Below are 7,641 nucleotides of genomic sequence, written 5' to 3'. Positions count from 1 at the left end.
GTTCTATTTTAAAATGCACTTTCTATCCTGCGCTCAGTGGAAACTGCAAAGGTCGTCAGCAGAATGTGGTGCCAGAGAAGGGGCCTCAGGAAAGCAAAGCGACAGCCCCCTCGGTGGGTGCAGCCAGTCCACCACGCAGGAGCTGTGCCCTCTCCTGAAGGACCCCCGGAGCCTCAGGAAGGTGTCAGCCACAGTGACACCAGCAGGGACTTTCTCCAGGGGTGAGCAGAAGGGTCGAGAGAAACAAGAGCCAACAGCAGCAACCGTCATTTGTGTGCGTCACCTTGTCCGGGCTGCGGTCCCCCGTTATTCAAGCACACCTGTAGGTGCCACGGTGAAGGTATTTGCTTTATTTTTGCCTTTCTTAATTTATTTTTAGGGCTGGGGATGTGGCTCAAGGGGTAGCGCACTCACCTGGCATGCGTGCGGCCTGGGTTCCATCCTCAGCACCACATACCAACAAAGGTGTTGTGTCCACCGAGAACTAAAAAATAGATATTAAAAATTCTCTCTCTCTCTCTCTCTCTCTCTCTCTCTCTCTCTCTCTCTCTCTCTCTGTCTGAATCTTTACTTGATGTATTTATTGTATTTTTCTGTGCTGCTGAGGATTGAACCCGGTGCCTCACACGGGCTAGGCAAGTGCTCTGCCACTGAGCCACAGCCACAGCCCTTTCTTAATTTTTTTTAGGGAGGTACTTGGGATTGAACCCAGTGGCACTTAACCACAGAGCCACATCCCCAGCCCATTTTTTTAAAGTATTTTATTTAAAGACAAGGTCTTAATAAGTTGGTTAGGGCCTCACTAAGTTGCTGAGGCTGGCCTTGAACTCACAATCCTCCTGCCTCAGCCTCCTGAGCCACTGGGATGACAGGTGTGCACCACCACCACTCCCGCATTCTTAATTTTTATTCATATACAAAATAGGAGGCTCTGGGGAAAATTTCTTTTTTTCATTTGGTGGTGGGGTTCTTCTGTCTATTTATTTGTTGCTCTAAAGGAAAACCCAGGGAGAACTCGGCGTGTGTGCCTTTATTTTGAGAAATGATTCTCCCCCTATTCCAAGAGTTCAGAGAGCTCGGTCAAGACGCCCTCCCCATGCTTGGTTACGGGGTGGCCTGTGTCCTGAGCTAGGCTCCTCCCTGTGAAGGTTTTTGGTAGATGTCCCTGGTAGGTTCTGGGTCAGTTGAGGGAGATTCTCCCACATGACCTGGGTGGGCCTGGATTCATCAGTTGAGAGTCTCAGGGGGACGACAGAGGTTTCCAGGAACAAGGGGAAATTCTACCTGTGGGCTGTAGGTCCAGCTCCTTCCCAAGAATTCCACCCTGCCCTCCCAACTGCCTGCCCTGCTCAGCAAACCAACTCCCAGGAATAAATCTCCTCACTGTCCCTCCCCCTGGACCTGTTTCCCTGGTCTAAGCAGCTGGAACTTCGCTTCTGTACCCTTCACTCCTCCACCCCATGTCTGTCCCCGGCCCTTGGGAAACACCTGGAGGGCTGGATGCCCCTCCTAAAGTCCTGCGTGACTTCCAGTGGGCAGTCCAGGTGTTGGTTACTCTGCCAAGGATGGTTTTGGTCAGGGTTGACAAGCCACCTTTGAGAGGGATGCTATCTGTCTCACCTGACAGATGAGGAAGCTGACTTTCAGAGAGGTTAAGCCACTTTCCCAAGGACACACAGACCCATGGGCCTCCATTTAACCTGATACAACACATGTGCTCTTAATCACCAACTCAACCGAAATATCTCGTGTGACAGAATGGGGAAGACGAAGGAGGGGACCTGGGCTACCCCCCAACCAGGCAAGCTTGGGGACAAGTTGAGAACAAGGCAGACCACCAACACTCAGATTTCAAGATAGAGGAGGCTACCACCTTCATCAGTTACTTCTGTGTCCTTCCTGCCCTGTCACTCAATTTCCAAGGTGGCCACATGTCCTGACCCTGGAAACTGGCCCATCTCCCCAGACGGTCAGAGGTAGTGACATCCAAAATATCACAATAGGCAATGCTCTATGACACCAGCCACAGATCAGTGATGGACCAGGAGTCCTTGCAGCTGGACAGGAGCTGGGACACCAGGCTTCTCACCTGATTCCACCTGGAGGAAGCTGCTGTCCCCTGGGCATGTCACCAAACCCCCCAGGCCAAGGCCAAAGGGAAAGGCAGAACCAGGCACTTCCCCTGCAAGTCCTGAGATGCCCCACCTCCACCTGGCAGAGGCGGAAGGTCACATGACTGGCTCTCGTCACCCACCCAGAAACTGGCAAAGTTGAAACACAAACCCACCTGGTCCCAGAGCCCGGGGCCCCAGAGGGGCGTCAAGACAGCGGGCTCCCGGGCATGTGGGAGTGGTCCCGGTTCATTGCCCTCCAAGTGGAGGATTTATTGATCTCATCCAAACTACACAGTGGCCCACAGTCGGAGGATTGCTCAACCAGAGAGCGCAGCGGGGTGGCTGATTTATGAGATGCGTGGAACGCTGCCAGGCCAGCCAATCAGCTGGCAGAAATTTGCATATTAATGAAGCCTCATAAATAATGCAGAGGATGACAGCAGTTGATGCTAGCCACCAGGCAGCAATCACAGCAGGAGTGCGCATCAGAATCTCCCCCTGGGGACTGTGACAACACAGATGTCTGGCCCTGGTCCCCCGCTGAGGGACTCCCAGAACGTTCCTTCTGCTTTTTGGTGCTTAGTTTCTTATGCATAAAATGGGGTAATAGCTCCTACCTTGGGGGTCACTATGAGGATCAAAGGAGAAGATGCTCAGAAAGTGCTGTCCCAGCCCCAAGAAGTGACAATTTTGAGAAAGGAAGTGTCCAGTATTCCCTAGGTCCTTTTCTCTTTTATTTTATTTTTTTTCCCTGAGATAATCCAAAACAATTGAAAAAAAAAAAATAGTACCTAGAACTCCCGTAAGATCCTCTGCCCAGGTACCCCGAGTGTTGATATTGGATCTCCTTCCATCTGTCATTCTGTCTAAATAGACCTGTGCGTACCCAAGTACAGGCAGGGGCAGAGTCTTCATTTCCGATGGCAGCTGTGACAAATCACCACCCATTCTGTGGCTGAAGCACCAGATTGTTTTCTCCTGCAGCTCTGGAGGTCAGAAGCCTGAAACTGGGTGTTGCAGAGATGGACCCCAGGTGTCAGAGGCCAGGTGCCTTCTGAACACTCCCGTGCCCTGCCTTTCCCAGCTCCTGGGCCCCTGGACTGCATCAAGGCCAGGAGTTCAGCATCTTGCAAGCTCTCTTCTCCCCTCCCTTCTACTGGAAGGACGCTGGTGATTCCCTGGAGCCATTCCCTGATGAACACAGGATCATCTCTCCAATGCCGCGGTCCAGCTGCAGCAAACTAATGGGGGGGCATGATGAACAACTTGTGTACATTGATACAGCAGGAGTGGGAGCCCTTTATTGTAGGACAACAGAGGTATTTATACATTCCACACAGCTTATCTTAATTAGCATAAACTAGATACATCAGTCAATCAATCAGGAATCTCCACACTTAATGGCTCGCTGGCCTTACTTCACAAACCACTCCCTCTGGCATTTTGCCAGGCGCCATCCTGACTTCTTTACAGACTCTCACACCCCAACTCAAGATCTTTACTGTGGCCACATCAGCAAGGTCTCTTTTGCTGGTTTGAGGTTTGTTGTTGGGTTTTTCTGCTATTGTCTTGGGGCGGGGGGGTGGGGAGATCATTTGGGGGTTTTGCTTTGTATTGGGTTCCGGTTCTGGGGATGGAACCTGGGGCTTGGTGTAGGTAGGGCTGGGCTTGGTGCATCTAGGTAGGGCTTGCCCGCGGAGCTACAGCCCCAGCCCTCCCTTTTGCCTTGTAAGGTGACATGTGAACTATCAGGATTAGGATGCGACTATCTTTGAGGGGGGTATTCATATTTATTTATTTAGATTAGACTATTTAGATTACATAATTATGCATATAAACTATTTATCAAATGACTCTCGGTTGCTTCTGAGATATATCTATATCCATAACTGTCTGTATAGAAAGGAGAAGAGAAAGAGAGAGAATGGAGAGCCACTTTTCAGACATGACAATGACCCTGTCCCCCTAAATATGCCCTCGTATATTCCCTAACAACACGGCTCCCCTTACGTAACGCAGCAGGATTATCAGAATTGGGAAATGGACAGCCGTATGATTCCATGATTCACTCGACAGACCTTCAGATCCTGCTCATGGTCCCTACCTTGCACTTCGTAGGAAAGAAAGTCTGCTCCGGAGACCCACGGAGGGTCCCAGATTGCTCGCAGTTGTCCTCTTGGGTGGACAGTGGGGAACTGTTCCCCAGTGTGTCGGTGTCTTCCATGGCCTTCGCACTTTGGAAGATGTTGTCCCGATGGTTTGGCCAGCAGTCCCCTCTGTGTGGATCTGGTGTTCCGGTCCCATTGTGAGTAGGTTCCTATCATACAATCTGGGAGGAGATATCACAGGATGACGTTGTGTCCTTCTCGGTGACCCTCATCAGGAGGCACATGACGCTCACTCGCCCCTGCGTGCGTTTTGGTCTCTTGGCGGTGTCTGCCGGGGTCCTCCCTCCTGAAGTCACTATTTTTCTCTTAGTGACTGTAGCAGGTTGAACCAGCCCCCAAAGACCAACTCCAGCCTCTGGAACCTGGAAACGTCACTTTATATGGAAAAAAGTCTCTCCAGGTAGGAAACAACGTTTCTGGATCTGGGGAGATCATCCAGGCCCTCAGGGGGACCCTAAGTGCCCCATGTGTCCTTCTAGGAGGGGGACAGACAGGAGGTGCCCTTGTGACCACAGAGACAGCGGCGGGAGTGACGTGGTCCCAAGACGGGGAATCCCAGCAGCCTCCGAACCTGGGAGAGAACTGGGGACGGCTCCTCCCCAGACCTTCCAAAGAGAGGTGGCCCCACTGGCCGCCTTCATTTTGACACCGCGAAATGGATGTCAGACTCTGGCTCCCTAAACTGTAAGGAAAGAAACCTGTGTTCTTAGAAGCCCTCAGATCTGTGGTCATGGCTCCAGCAGCCCCGAGACACTAACAGTGATGACTTATTTGATTTGGAGATATGCTGGGACGGTCCTCCTGCTCCTCCCTGAACCCTCACCCAATTTGCTATCATAATTGTTGTTGTTATTATTATTATTATTACTACTAACATATATTGAGCATCTCCTAGGTTCCAGGTTCAAGGTACTAAATGCAAATGATCTAACGTTAGGTTGCCATCACCCTGTGACATCCTTACTACTCTGTATATCTGTCTCACCCACGGAGACCCAGATGCTCAGGGAGACGGACCCTGGCCGATGTCACACAGCCAACCAGGGGACACAGCTGGGAGTGGAGCCCAACATCTGGCTGTGGTGTCCACTCCCCTTCACATCCTGTCCCTCTCGCTCCGGAGAGGTCTGATCCCCTCGTGGTAGAGATGGGGAAATGGTCCCCAGGAGAGGGGCGTGACACTCCTCCGTCCACCCACTTGCGTCTCCCGAGCCGGCATCCCCCTGCCGTGGCTGAAGAATCTCAGCCACATTCACTGGTCACTGGTGTCCAAGTCGGGAGATCCGGAGGCTTCTCCTTGTAAACCGAATAGTCACCTGAGTCATCTCACCAGAGAGAAATGCTATTTGTCACAAAATAAGTGAAGACAAGTGGCCATGGACCTGACGTTCCCACAGACTAAACCTCAGAGTGAATCAAGGCTAGAGAGACGCTGGGGAGCCCGGGACGTCACAGGTGACCCGTCTTCTCGCGGTATTATCAACTCAGCCTCGAAAGGGACAGTGTCTGTGCACACAGCACAGCCCCCCAGGAGGCAGGGGACACCCACTGAAGGCAGTGCAATTAGCTGGTGCTTTCTGAGCAGGTGCTGTCTGGGGGCTGGGACATGCCAGGACTAGGACAGAGCCTGCACCTGTCCTCGCTCAGCCCAAAGGCCGGAAGGGTCTTCATCAGTGGACAACCCTGCCCTGATCACTCTGTTTACACCACGCTTTCTCTGTGACCGGCATATTGGAGGCTGGAGTGTACCACTGCCTCATAAGAGTGACAGGTCCTAGTGCACACCTGTCATCAGTGGCCCTGGAGGCTGAGGCAGGAGGATTGTGAGTTCAGAGCCAACCTCAGCAAAAGCAAGGCCCTAAGCAACTCAGTGAGACCCTGTCTCTAAATAAAATACAAAATAGGGCTGGGCACGGGGCTCAGTGGTTGAGTGCCCCTGAGTTCAACCCCCAGTGCAAAAAAAAAAAAAAAAAAAAAGATTGAAATGTCTTTCAATGGGGAAACACACTACGGTAACACTCCGACAGGTGAAAAGCAGAACTCTTTGGTACAAAAGAGAGACGGCCACCGTGCAGGGCCACAAGAGGGCCTGCACCTGGGGACAAAACAACAGGAAGCCAGAGCTGTAGGGGCAGCTGATGTGTGGCAGACAGGTGGACCTAGCTAAGCGTCAAGGACTCCCTGTGGGTCTAGTCAGCGATCTGAAGAACTTGGAGCACAGGGGCTGACCCTTGGTTTTCTGTGGCCTGGACACAATCAGGGCTGGCACATAGTATCCCCAGAGTATGAGAGATCCCGATAAGGCAAGTGGCTGGCGTGTGGGGCTTAAGTGACCAGTCTCTGGCCAGGACCTCAAAACTAGGTTGAGACAGCATTTATTTTAAGAAAAAAAAATTTTTTTTTTTACACTCATGATTTCTGAGCCACATCTGCAAAGTGGGGACAATAGCAATCAAACTTACCTAACAGGACTGAAGAAGGATTAGGGACTAGTGTGCAAAGAGCCCACAGAGGCACCTGCGCACAGTAGGTCCACAAGGATAGCATCCCTCGTGCCAGCAATGAAACTCCCCCCCCCCAAAAAAAGTCATAGTTAAAGATCCTGCTGGGAACAGCTGGGCTGTAGGAGAGCCCAGCCCTCCCCACACCAGGCAGCAGATTTGCGCGCAGGTATCGCAGGTATCGTCTGGAGGAGGACATGAGCGTCTCATGGGGAGGACATAGAGCCTGCAGGAAGAGCCACACCTCACCTACCTCCTGCTCGCGGCAGAGCACGGCTGCCCGGTCCCTCTCCCTCCCTCGCCCCCTTCCTTGGTCTCTCCCTCTCTTCTTCCTCCCCTGCTCCACCTAACCCACATTTGTCCTCCAGGTATCTGAGCCGTTCTAGGGGAAGTGCTCCAGGGAAGAGCAATCTCCAAACCCACCAGCCCCCAGGGGAAGCAGGACAGAGCAACTTGACCAGCCAGTCCTTTGGCCGGGGCTCGGCTTCGAATTATGGCACGACTATTCCAAGAGAGATCACTCTTGGCAGCTGGGACAAGAGCCAGGTTGACCCAGGGCATCCATCCAGCCGAGCCAGGTGTGGCCCCTTTACAGGTCATCTCCAAGGCTGCCCCTGGCCCTGCATTATGTCCCTTCTCACCCGGTCATCCACTCTCCCACCAATGCAGTGAGCTCCCAATGTCCTCCCAATAAACGGGTTTTATGCTCCTAATGACAGACACCAGCTTCTGTTTCTTGCGATCGAGACGTCTAGCTAGTACAGAATTGAATTTCTGAGGTTAAAAGAGTGTAGCCAGGCACAGTGGCGCACGCCTGTAATCCCAGCAGCTGGGGAGGCTGGGGCAGGAGGATCGTGA

The sequence above is a fragment of the Ictidomys tridecemlineatus genome, chromosome 2 (genome assembly GCF_052094955.1).
Source record: "Ictidomys tridecemlineatus isolate mIctTri1 chromosome 2, mIctTri1.hap1, whole genome shotgun sequence".
Taxonomy (NCBI): Eukaryota; Metazoa; Chordata; class Mammalia; order Rodentia; family Sciuridae; genus Ictidomys; species Ictidomys tridecemlineatus.
This window is presented reverse-complemented; position numbering follows the sequence as displayed.